The sequence below is a fragment of the Solanum stenotomum genome, chromosome 3, assembly GCF_019186545.1.
Source record: "Solanum stenotomum isolate F172 chromosome 3, ASM1918654v1, whole genome shotgun sequence".
NCBI classification, from domain to species: Eukaryota; Viridiplantae; Streptophyta; class Magnoliopsida; order Solanales; family Solanaceae; genus Solanum; species Solanum stenotomum.
Window position 1 is genome coordinate 8,307,446 of NC_064284.1, and position 13,277 is coordinate 8,320,722.

General features: G+C 30.2%; 1 pseudogene; it reads right to left on the minus strand.

The window, feature by feature from the left end:
- Window positions 1-2,299: 2,299 nt before the first annotated feature.
- LOC125857865 (LIM domain-containing protein WLIM1-like) lies at window positions 2,300-5,562 on the minus strand (annotated as a pseudogene).
- Window positions 5,563-13,277: the final 7,715 nt, after the last annotated feature.

Sequence of the window (13,277 nt, forward strand, 5' to 3'; positions counted from 1 at the left end):
CTATATGAAATAGACCATTTATATCCTTCGTTACATTTTGGGATCAAAAATATCTCTGCTGTTATCCTAAGAGACCACAAATACCCTCAAGAGTTAACACCCCAAATTTTTGTTGACGTGGCAAGCCACGTGGGACTAATCCTTCCACCTAAGCGTTGCCAACTAGGATTCACTACAAAAGAACTAGACCTTTAGCGGCAACAACAGTCGTCACAAAAGCCCAGAAAATCGTCACTAAAAGTTTTTAACATTAAATTCTAATTTTGTGTTTTTTTCTTCATTGTTTTTAAAAAACCAAATATGATATCGATTAAGTAGGAGTTTGAAGACACTATATGTTTTATTTTTATGTCATATGTAAATGTATAAAATGTACAATGATGCATTATATATATATAGTAGGAGATTTGAATCGAGAAGTAATTTTGATTATTTTTCGTAATAATATTGGATGTTTTTAATATGGATATTGCAAGTTATTTATTTTAGAAAATTAGGTCGCAATCGAAAATTAATTATCATATTTTTTTGTTGAAAAAATAGGTTTTACTAGTGAGTGATTGTTGGAGCCTTAGTCGCCACTAAAAATCACTCATAACCTTTAGTGGCAATATTTTGGAATTTTGTGGCGACTTTGTCGCCACTAAAAGTCAAGTTCTTTTGTAGTGAATCTTAGTTGGCAATACTTAGGTGGAGGGATTAGTCCCATGTGGCTTGCCACGTCACTAAAAAATTGGGGTGTTAACTCTTGAGGGTATTTGTGGTCTCCTGGGATAACTGCGGGGGTATTTTTGATCCCAAAATGTAATGGAGGGTATAAGTGGTCTATTTCGCATAATTCAGAGGCAATTTTGACCCTTTTCTGTAAAAATAAAACAGAGGAATGATGACGAAAGATAAGTGGTCTATTTCGCATAGAAGGTATAAGGTATTATAGAAAAGTTTATATCAAACCAAATATATATTGAAAATAACTAGCATCACTATTACATTAATTAATTAGATAAATACCAAAAATAACAAATTTTAAACAGCTTAGTATTCCTAATTATTATTCCAACAATTATATACATAAGGAAGTTTAGCTCCTATTTTTTTTTATATAAAGCAAAGAAATAAAAGATGGGTGTTAGGTCACAACTTCGTGATGATATGTTGTTCCTCGTAAGTAGACGATTGAACTTGATTGAAGACTATTTAAATTTCGCCTCTGTATGCAAATCGTGGCGATGTGCGGCCACCAAGGACAATTTTAACAATGATATTGTTGGGTTTTAAAATGTGTGAATGGAAAATGAAGAGTTGCGGCTTTTATGAAGAGTTTCAATTTTTATGAAAAGTTGTGGCTTTTATGAAAGGTTGTGACCTTTCCGAATGATTGAGATTTTTCCAAAGGGTACTTGAGGGGAATAATTTCCTTAAGAGGATACTGTGCATTTAGTGAGCTCGATTTTCTTCTTTAAGAAAAATATTTGTATATTGTTTCTTATATGTTTCTGATTCTATTTTCTCTACTAGTTCAATTTTCTAGTTTTGAAAATATTTTTAAACTTTGTTGTTTCTTATCAAATTCTTCATAGTTTTTGTCCTAAGTATCTTAGAAATATAAGATGATCAACAGATATGACTAATGTTAGAGGAGGAAGAAGGTAATTACAATGGCATGATTTTAAACAAGAGGATACCAAAATTTTATGCAGTTGATTGGGCGGGTCAAGACAGCTACCATTTGGAGTCAAGTTGTACATAGTAGAATCACTATGATTACTATTTGTAGTTTTGAGATGTGGTGTTCAGGTAAGGCCCATCGAAGGAGATGCCGATAGGATTCCTTTGACGCAAATTATCTATGAGGATGATACTGAGTATATAACTTATGGGACAACAAAACAAAGTTTATAGTTTTGAGTCCCCGTCGATGGCTCAACACTTATAGGATCATGACTAGGTAGCCATGACCCTAAATACAGAGAAGGGTAAAATAGAGTTCAATGGCTAAGCCTTTTTTCCTCTATTACCTTTTAAGGAGTATAATATAATGTGGATTAGCAACTGAGCTTAAAGTAGTCAAAAGAAAATGCAATAAAGGAAACTGAAAAAATGAATTTACTTAGTTTATGAGCCAAGGAAAGTAGACCTTTCCCTGATAAAAAGCCGCTCCAATTTCCAGACAACCACATTGTACATACTTTAGGCAAAACTATTTGATTTATCAAGTAAAACACACACCAAGATGGAAAGAAAAATGAAGTGAAACTCTGTTGACTCTCTCATGAAAAGAAACGCTTTCATGGATGCTTTAATTTCCATTTTCATGCACCCCTTTAATCTTCTCATGTGGCTGAAGTTACCTCGTTGCGTATGAATATGATGGTGCCTACAATAGAGCTTATGATCATGGGTCACATAAATAATTTGATGGACTGATTACACAACCTCCGTGGCTACATTTGAAACAAGGCCTGTGGTACGAAGTGCCATCAACAGCCACCTGTGAAATAGCAGGAACCATATAAGTATCTATATAGACCTTCCTCATTTTCCACTAATTAATAGTATTACATAGAAAAGAATATGTCACTAACTTTTCCAGGGGGTAGACAGTTTTCTTGCACGCAACAAATTTGTCTTGTGTTCCACCAAACAAAGCTGAAACTTTGCTGTTTGCTTGTGCCTGAGAATATCGATAATACAACACAATTAGTTGTAAAAAGAAGAGAATGGTGTATGCTTAAGGAATCATTGATGATCTTGACATTAGAAATCAATCAAATATGGAAGGAATACCTTATCAAGAGATCTTTCCTTGACTTTTTTGGACCCCCCTGAAAACAAGCTTCAAAGGAGTAAGTTAGGTAAAAAGGACTTATAAGAAATATCGACTTGGAAGCTCTAGTAACCTTCAAAACTCTTGTTGTCAGGCTTCCAGTCATTTTGAATAGTTGATCAAAGTGATCGAGGTCTGCAGTATAAAACTCCTTCATAGGAATTATATTGTAGTTCAAAAATGACAAGGAAATTAAGACCAAGATGATCTTTTTTATGGATCAACGAAAAAAGGCATGGACATCAGATGATAAAGATACATGAGAATGTACGTAGTTGACATCATACAATTAGTCGACCTAAACTACATGACAATTAGGCGTACATTGTTTATGTGGAACACGCACAAATCACAGAAAGCACTTCCCTAGTAATGTAATTATATATGTTATGGTCCTTCTTCGGGTAGAATGGACCGTTACCGGTAGGCAGAGCTACGAATTTCAACAAAAACCAAGGGTGATACTGCAACTGCTTGCAAATTAGCTGTTGATTTGAGGATGCGATTTCTACATTAGAAGAGAATAAACTGCAAAATTCGTACATTAAGCGTAGAGTTCTCGTTTTAATAGATTCAAAGAAATGCCAACACTAAGGCAATCCAAGAACTAATCAAAATTTACATGCATGTGAAGAAATCTCGGTTCATCCTTTGGACTATCTTTTCAAAAATAAAATACATCTTCCAATTCAAGTTTTAACTCAGTGTCATTACGCTCTAGCTATTGGCGGCGGATATTTACATTTTATACTAGTGATTGCTATTTAATAATTACATCGTCAAATACATATAATTATAAATGGTCAAAATTGCCTCTAAACTATGCAAAATAGATCACTTATACCCTTCGTTACATTTTGGGATAAAAATGCCCCCGCCGTTATCCCAACAGACCACAAATACCCTCAAGAGTTAACATCCCAAATTTTTAGTGACATGGCAATCCAAGCGTTGCCAACTAGGATTCACTACAAAAGAACTAGACCTTTAGAGGCGACACAAGTCGCCACAAAAGCCCAGAATATTGTCACTAAATGTTTTAACTGATTTTTAACACTAAATTCTAATTTTGTGTTTTTTTCGTCATTGTTTTTAAAAAATCACAAATGATATCGATCAGGAGGAGTTTGCAAACACTATATATTTTATTTTTATGTCATATGTAAATGCATAAAATGTACAATGATGCATTATGTAGTAGGAGATTTGAATGGAGAAGTAATTTTGATGATTTTCGTAATAATATTGGATGTTTTTAATAGTGATAGTGAATGTTATTTATTTTTAAAAATTAGGTTGCAAACGAAAATTAATTATCATGTAATGTAATTCTCACTCATCATAGTCAAAAGTTCCAAGGGTACAATTGGAGTTTTCTTCAAGAATTTGTACACCCATATCATGCTAGCGTTTCCATTCATTGCCAATGTTTCTTTGATTTATCAGAAACAATCTTTCTGTCTGTTTAGAGTAAAGGATAAATTTTGTGTATTTTCTAATCCTTTCCAGATCTTATTTGTGGGTTACATTTACGCCATTTATGTTGTTGTTTGTTGTTAATAGTATACCTGGCAAGTTTGGACCTTTCTATTTCATACTACACTAGGTTGGAAAATAGACTGTTTTTCCCCGTTTAAGCTACTATTAATTTAAATGAATTCACCAAAATAGTACGTTTTTTAAAGATTGTAAAATCTAGTTTAAACGTGTTTAGAGTAATGTTTTATGTTTTTATTTTATTCAAAAAAACTCAATGACAAAATGACCATGAACGTTGTTGTGAATAACATTTTATAGCTCGTTATTCTAAAGCGCGTTTTATGAACATGGGTGAGATCAACTTGTAAAAAGAAGAGAATGGTATATGCTTAAGGGATCATCAATGATGTTGAAACTAGTCATCAATCAAACATGGAATATACCTTATCCTTGAATGTTCTTGGACCCCGGCCCCTTGCGAACAATATATAACGAACAAAGGAATAAGTGACGCAAAAATGACTTATAAAAAATATCAGCTTGGTAGCTCTAATAACCTTCAAAACTCTTGTTCAGTCATTTTGAACAGTTGATCCAAATAAAAATGCCAGTATTTGGGAAATCGAAGAATTAATCAAAATTTAGATGTGAAGAAAACTTGGTTCATCCTTTGTGGCTGCTATCGACAGACTTAGGTCTTGTTATTTTTATTTTTTTAGGGATACATATAATTCGACATAACAAATATTACTACTAATACATATTTCATGTTCAAACGTCTTAATATAAATAACCAAATGATATTTGTGTTGTTAACATATTTCTCCTTCTTAATTTTGCTTAAACTAAAAAGTGAATTTTAGCGGCGAACCTTGACTCGATTTCAACAAAAAAAGATTCTCACTCAGGTTGTAACCGATCGATCGAATACAACAACTTTTCAAGAAACAAACCGTAATTACTTTAACAAAGAAAGTGTATCCATCAAAATATTTTCATTTCATTTCATTTACGTAGGGTTATTATAATCCCCATATGAATCCATTACATGGATAAAGAAATCAAGAAAAAGATGAGCTTAAGCTAAGGCACAACAAAAAGAAAGAAAATAAATTAAGAAACGTGAGTTTATACTTCTTCTTAATTGTACCTTTCGACAAAAAAACGCCTATCGTTTATTTTATACTTCTTTTCGACTTCATCGGCGTAGCCATCTTACTTTTTCTTCCTTTCTTCGACTTCATCGGCGTAGCCATCTTACTTTTTCTTCCTTTCTTCGACTTCATCTGGGGAACTTTCTTCCATCTAAGGGAAAAAAGAAAAGAAAAGAAAATTGAGACAAAAGAAAGAAGGGGATCATAGTTATATATAATGAGAAAGGTAGGTAATATAATCATGAACTTAATTTCTTAATTACCTCATGACATTGTTGATTGCATTTGCACCTATGCAACTTCAGTGTAATACTGGATGAGAATACCATTTGGCAATCAAGGCATTTGGCCTTAAATGTCCTGTGCAATTTCTTGTTATACACTTGCATCATCACAAAGGACAATTCCCCAATATCATCATTCTTCTTACAAAAAAATGCTCACACCGATACGTTCTTTTTGATGACATGATAATTTTCCAGAACAAAAATAGTAAAGAAGAAGAATACGAAAAGATCAAATGAAGATATGAAGTAAGTTGAATAGGATAATGGAAAGTAAGCTATATATATATAGGGAAATAATTTATTAACCGTTTTGTTTTAGCTTAGAAAGCACTAAACGGTAACTTCCTTAATTAACAAAGATGTTTTAATAGAGTTCGAAACTAAAAAGATGGTAAAAAAATTGAGTAATTTTTTTTAAAAAAAGGTAATAAAAATTGAGTATGAAACTAAAAAGGTAATATTTAGATGAAGGAGTAAACGACGTTAAATTGTATATACAAGGCTCATGTCAGAATGAATCTTACATGACTCACGTCAGAATGAATCTTACATGACTCACGTTAGAATGAGACTTATATAACATGAGCCTTCCTTTAAAAAGAAAAACAACAAACTTTAAAATAAAAAGATAATATTTCTTCTTCATTATTTATTCAAAGTTTTGTTGTTATGTTTTTGTGCTAATTTTTTCTTTCATTCTATTTTCACTATTTATATATAAACAAAATATAAGTGATGCGGTCAAATTTAATAGTTTCTCTTTATAAAGATAAGGTCACTATTTATATATACTTTGAAGTTATTTCAATACGCTATAATTTTACTAATTACGAGTAATAGAGAGTGCCAAACGCCACCTAATTAGATTAGTCCTATTTCTTCTTCACTTCAACACTTCCTCCTGAAAAAAGCATTCTATAATTATAATCTAATCGAGTGTATTATTTAACCTTTTTAAAGCATTTTTTTTAAAATCAACTAATTATCCAGATAGGGTGTGTTGTATTAGCAAAAAGGAGTAGAAGGGGGGATAGATCTGACCTCAATACAACACTGATCAGTCACAAAAAATTAGAAGGCTTACAAAATCTACTAGAGAGCCTCCTGAAAATTTACGAAGAAGAAAACAACTAGCTTACTAAGAAATTTGCTCTATCATATTTTATAACATAAATGACAGCAAATAATATTATATCAATTTTAAAAATTATATACTAATTTTACGAAAAAACTCACAAATTCACGTAATCCTATTTTTAATAACATGTAAATTCTTCCCTCATTATTTGTCTGGATTGGGACAATAATACGGCGTACATGACAAATATATTGTTCGTATTTGACATTTAATTTGAAATGTGTTAGTGTTACTATAATATAAATACAATTTAGCATATCATATGCTACTATATTTTATGCACATAAATTATTATATTATAGTGTATATACTTAACGATACACACTTCATTAACACACAAAAACTTTAACTAAAAGTTCACTTCATTACCTGAAATTGTTTACTAGCAAGCCTTAATACTTATTTAAGTCACCGAAATACTTAGCTAAGCCTTTAAAATTCAGAATTCGCAAACTTTAAATTTTGAATTCGCCATGATATCTTATGTATATGAGATAGAGAAATAGAGTTTATAATTGTACCAAGGAGTTCAGAACTTGGTTTTTCCTAAATATATCTAGTTTAAATGAAGTCTAATCTGGAGTGGTGAGAGACAAAGTTAATTTTACTAGTTTTGTGAGTAAAAACTTACATTTATTAATTATCATGATATAAGAGTCATGCTCAGTTTAATTATTTATTTACTCGATATTAAATTTCAATATTATATTATTTGTACTCTAGATATTCGTCCTCAAACGTGCAAGAAGATCACAAGCTTCTAAAATTGAACCAGGATCCAGATTTATTTCTTGCTATAAACATTGTTTTAACCTGTGGACAGTTGAAATCTAGGGAGTGCAAAATAATAAAACAATAGAAAATCTTAAATAGAAATTTGTGTATGGAATGTTTGTAGCGAAGGTTTCAACTGAATCACCTTCAATGAAAAATTATTATTGTATATGATAGATGTTAATATTTTAGACTTTTTCATATATTTACTTCTTTATATTTTTGAACCCTTAGCAAAATTTTGACTCGACCATGAATTAAATCCAAACGACAAGTTTACATGCGCTACCAAAATTAAACTACACTCTACCTATTGCATATCATGTGACAAGTCTTCATTAGTTTCATTCCCGAGACAAGTCTTCATTACTATTTTTTTTTTTGAAGGGATGAGAGAATATAGAGAGTGAAATTAACAGTTAACATATAAAAGCCACGCTAACGCCACATATAAAGTACAACAGTAGGTATATATTCATAAGCCTTTTCTTGGTTTACCATATGAATAAAGCATGTAATATTATATGTTATAATGATCAATCCGACCATGATGCTTGATTCAGAGTACTTAATTAAGGTTTTTCCAACTAGGAAAGTAGTAATACTCTTGTTCATCGTCAACTTCTTCTTCGTCTTCGTCTTGTACTATTGTTGATGAAAAATGAAGTGATCATGGTGATGAGGTTGGTGAATGAGTAATGATGGTGGGGAAGTCTGGATAGTGTGATGATGGTAAAATGAGAAGGCAACTATTTGAACAAAGTTAACAAAAAATATGTCAAATTTCATATGTGAAAGTTTTTCAATACGTATGATGAAAGTAATCACTAGTCTTATAAAAATATAAATTTCATCATGTTAAATTAAATCCAATAACCTTAGTAACTGGGCAAATCTTGAAAGTCAAAAATCAAAATTTGTCCATAAAGAAAGTAGCTAGGTCAAAAGTTTGACCACCCTATTTCTACATTTTTCGTTAAGCACACTCCAAAATGGGCTAATTGACATCACAAGAGCAGTACGTACGTATGTGCTGTTTGGAATAGTAAGAAAGTATTATTTGGCACACAAATTGCGTGTACGTAGAACTTATAAATCGTATAGAGTACAAGATCAACATGCATATGAGAAGATAGATCCTACATGTACTCTATTATATATTCTCTCCATCTCAAAGTTAGATGTGAAGATAACTTGGTTCATCCTTGGTGAAATCGTCAGTCTTTTGGTGTATATGGCGGCGGAATCAGAATTTTTACTTAATTAATCATTTCAAAATATGAGCATATAGTCAAACAGATTCAATTTCTACTATTTATACCTAAAAAAATATTCCCTATGTTTCAATTTATATGAAACATTTTTTATTTTGAAATTCAAACAAATTTATCTTTGATAATAAATTTTTCATATATATTTTAAATATTTTGAATTATCAATTATTGTGACTTATAATATTTATTTATTTTACGTAGTTTACAAATATATAAATTTCATTTTTAAAAAAATAAAGATTTCATGAGCAAAATCTCGATCAAACTTAAACTATTTGACTTTTGAAAAATAAAATATGACACATAAATTAAAACATAAAAAATAAAATCTTAACCTTATATATACGGTATAATTTTCTAATTTCAAATGAACCCCTTGTAAGCTGTACCCAGTGGCTCTGCCCGTGGGTGCATATACATAAGTACATGAATAGAATTCTCTAGGGGAGTCAAAAATGAATCCAAACATAGGTAACCCGTCCAATCCTTCCAGAATTTTAAGGGTAGGGCTCAAGATAATATGAATTGGGTTCAATCTCAACTCATTCAAGCCTAAGCCATTTTAAGAGAATCCTCAATTGAGCCCAATTCAATCTCCAATTTCAACCCGTTTTAAAACTCTTTACTAAGATATGTTCCTATATTAAAGGTATGAATTATTATCTATTTAACATCTTTTAGGATTTATCTATCTATTTGTTACTTTTTTTCAAAAAAAATTGAGCTCAAATTCACATTGTGGTTACAAAAGTTAAATATCACTATGTTAAAATTATTGAGATTAATCGGGTCAAAATTGGGCGGGTCAAGACCCAATCCGTTTTTTAGCCCATTGAACCCAATCCATGCATTTGAGCCCAAAGTAAATTTGGGCGGGTCAAGACTCAATCCGATTTCTATTCCAACCCATTTTAATATCTCTAATTTCAACTCAACCCACCCATTTGACACCCCTAAAATTCTCCATTATATTCGATCTCAAACAAGCATAAATATTCATTTTTAACATAACCAAAACCATAAAATCCCTACTAATAAAAAAAAAAGGAGGCGTTATTTCCAAACGCTTAATGCTTAAAATGAGGCATCTGTCTTAGGCCCTCAAATTTGAGGCACCGGTTTTTTTAGTAATAATAAAATTATTATAAGTATTTTTTAATAAAAAATAAATTATATTTTGTCTTTCTTTTAGTTCGTTTTGAAATATTAAAGAATATTTCTTTCTTTTTTTATCAATTTTTAAATTTAACTTCCACATAACAGGTTTAAGACCATAAGATAAAAATATTTTGGTATATATATATATATTAACTTTGGATTTTAAAAAGAAAAACTAGGATTTTATTAGGATTTTATTCCACTTTCTTCTACCTTTACAGTGAATTCGTGGCAAACATGTTCGTTGATATCCACTAGGAAAATTAAGTACAACATTAACGCTAATATCGAATTTAAGGCGGCAAATAAAATGAATCAAAATCAGTGTAAGAATTAAAAAAATAGAATTTAAACAATTGATCAGCTTACAATGCTCACATCGATACGTTCTTTTTGATGACATGATAATTTTCCAGGACAAAAATAGTAAAGAAGAAGAATACGAAAAGATCAAATGAAGATATGAAGTAAGTTGAATAGGATGATGGAAAGTAAGCTATATATATAGGGAAATAATATATTAACCCTTTTTGCGCGCCAGGGAAATGATATATTAACCATTTTAGCTTAGAAAGCACTAAACGGTAACTTCCTAAATTAACAAACATGTTTTAATGGAGTTCGGAACTAAACTAAAAAGGTAAAAAAAATTGAATAATTCTTTTTTAAAAAGGTAATAAAAATTGAGTATGAAACTAAAAAGGTAATATTTAGATGAAGGAGTAAACGACGTTAAATTGTATATACAAGGCTCATATCAGAATGAATCTTACATGACTCACGTCAGAATGAGACTTATAAGACTCACGCTAACACGAGCCTTCCTTTAAAAAGGAAAACAACAAACTTTAAAATAAAAAGATTAATAGTTCTTCTTCATTATTTATTCAAAGTTTTGTTGTTATGTTTTCGTGCTAATTTTTTCTTTCATTCTATTTTCACTATTTATATGTAAATAAAACAAAATATAATGATGCGGTCAAATTTAATAGTTTTTCTTTATAAAGATAAGATCACTATTTATATATACTTTTGAAGTTATTTCGATACGTTATAATTTTACTAATTACGAGTAATAAAGCATGCCAAACGCCACCTAATTAGATAGACCTATTTCTTCTTCACTTCAACACTTCCTCCTGAAAAAAGCATTCTATAATTATAATCTGATCGAGTGTATTATTTAACCTTTTTAAAGCATTTTTTTTTAAATCAATTAATTATCCATATAGGGTGTGTTGTATTAGCAAAAAGAAGTAGAGGGGAGGCTAGATCTGACCTCAACACAACACTGATCAGTCACAAAAAATTAGAAGGCTTACAAAATCTACTAGAGAGCCTTCTGAAAATTTACGAAGAAGAAAATAACTATCTTAATGAAAAATTTGCTCCGTCATATTTTATAACATAAATGACAGCAAATAATATTATATCAATTTTAAAAATTATATATATACTAATTTTACGAAAAAATCACAACTTCACGTAATCCTATTTTTAATAACATGTAAATTCTTCCCTCATTATTTGTCTGGATTGGGACAATAATACGGCGTACATGACAAATATATTGTTCGTATTTGACATTTAATTTGAAATGTGTTAGTGTTACTATAATATAAATACAATTTAGCATATCATCTGCTACTATATTTTATGCACATAAATTATTATATTATAGTGTATATACTTAACGATACACACAAAAACTTAACTAAAATGACCTCTAGAGTTGAACCCAACTCTTTAACTTCAACCATAGGTGTTTTTATAGTGCAACTAGTTGTGCCTTGTGCTACCATCTCATCCTTCCTTCTCTTTAAAACATCTACTCTTTCTTTTAATTCCTCAATGTAAGTAATGGATTGATCAACTTGGTCTTGTTGTGCCTGAAATTGTTTACCCGCAAGCCTTTATACTTATTTAAGTCACCAAAATACTTAGCTAAGCCTTTAAAATTCAGAATTCGCAAACTTTAAATTTTGAATTCACCATGACATCTTGTGTATATGAGATAGAGAAGTAGAGTTTATAATTGTACCAAGGAGTTTAGAACTTGGTTTTTCCTAAATATATCTAGTTTAAATGAAGTCTAATCTGGAGTGGTGAGAGACAAAATTAATTTTACTAGTTTTTGTGAGTAAAAACTTACATTTATTAATTGTCATGATATAAGAGTCATGCTCATTTTAATTATTTATTTATTCGATATTAAATTTTAATATTATATTATTTGTACTCTAGATATTCGTCCTCAAACGTACAAGAAGATCACAAGCTTCTAAAATTGAATTAGGATCCTGATTTATTTCTTGCTATAAACATTGTTTTAACCTTTGGACAGTTGAAATCTAGGGAGTGCAAAATATTAAAACAATAGAAAATCTTAAATACACATTTGTGTATGGAATGTTGGTAGCGAAGGGTTCAACTGAATCACCTTTGATGAAAAATTATTATTATATATGACATATGTTAATATTTTTGACTTTTTCATATATTTACTTCTTTATATTTTTAAACCCTTTAGCAAAATTCTGACTCGACCATGATTTCAAATCCAAACGACAATTTTACATGCGCTACCAAAATTAAACTATACCTATTGCATATCATGTGACAAGTCTTCATTAGTTTTATTGGGGTTTTTTTTGTCTCCACCAAATTTTACATTTTAATTTAATTTAAAAAATATTGTAATAGATATTTAAAATAATTTATCTCTATTAAATAATTTTAATATTAAAAGTACATTGATACTTGCTCTTTTTCGTAAAGCATTCTTTAGCCAAACACAATTTGTTTAGCAAAAACACATTTCAAATTAATTAGTCAAACACAAATTGCTTTTTTCAAAAGTCATTTTAAAACAATATATACTTCTAAAAATAAGCAATTTTTAGCAGCAATGCCAAATAAGCTCTAAGATTCCGATGGTTCCAGTGGTATAAGAAGGCATCTTGCTGGTCTATGAAATCTTGCCCATGTGGGATCAGCCATCCAAAAATAAGTTCCTTGAGCACTTAGAAAGCCCTAAACTGTAACTTCCTTAATTAACAAAGATATTTTAATGGAGTTCGGAACTAAAAAGGTAAAAAAAATTGAGTTCAAACGCCACCTAATTAGATAGTCCTATTTCTTTTTCACTTCAACACTTCCTCCTAAAAGAACAATCTATAATTATAA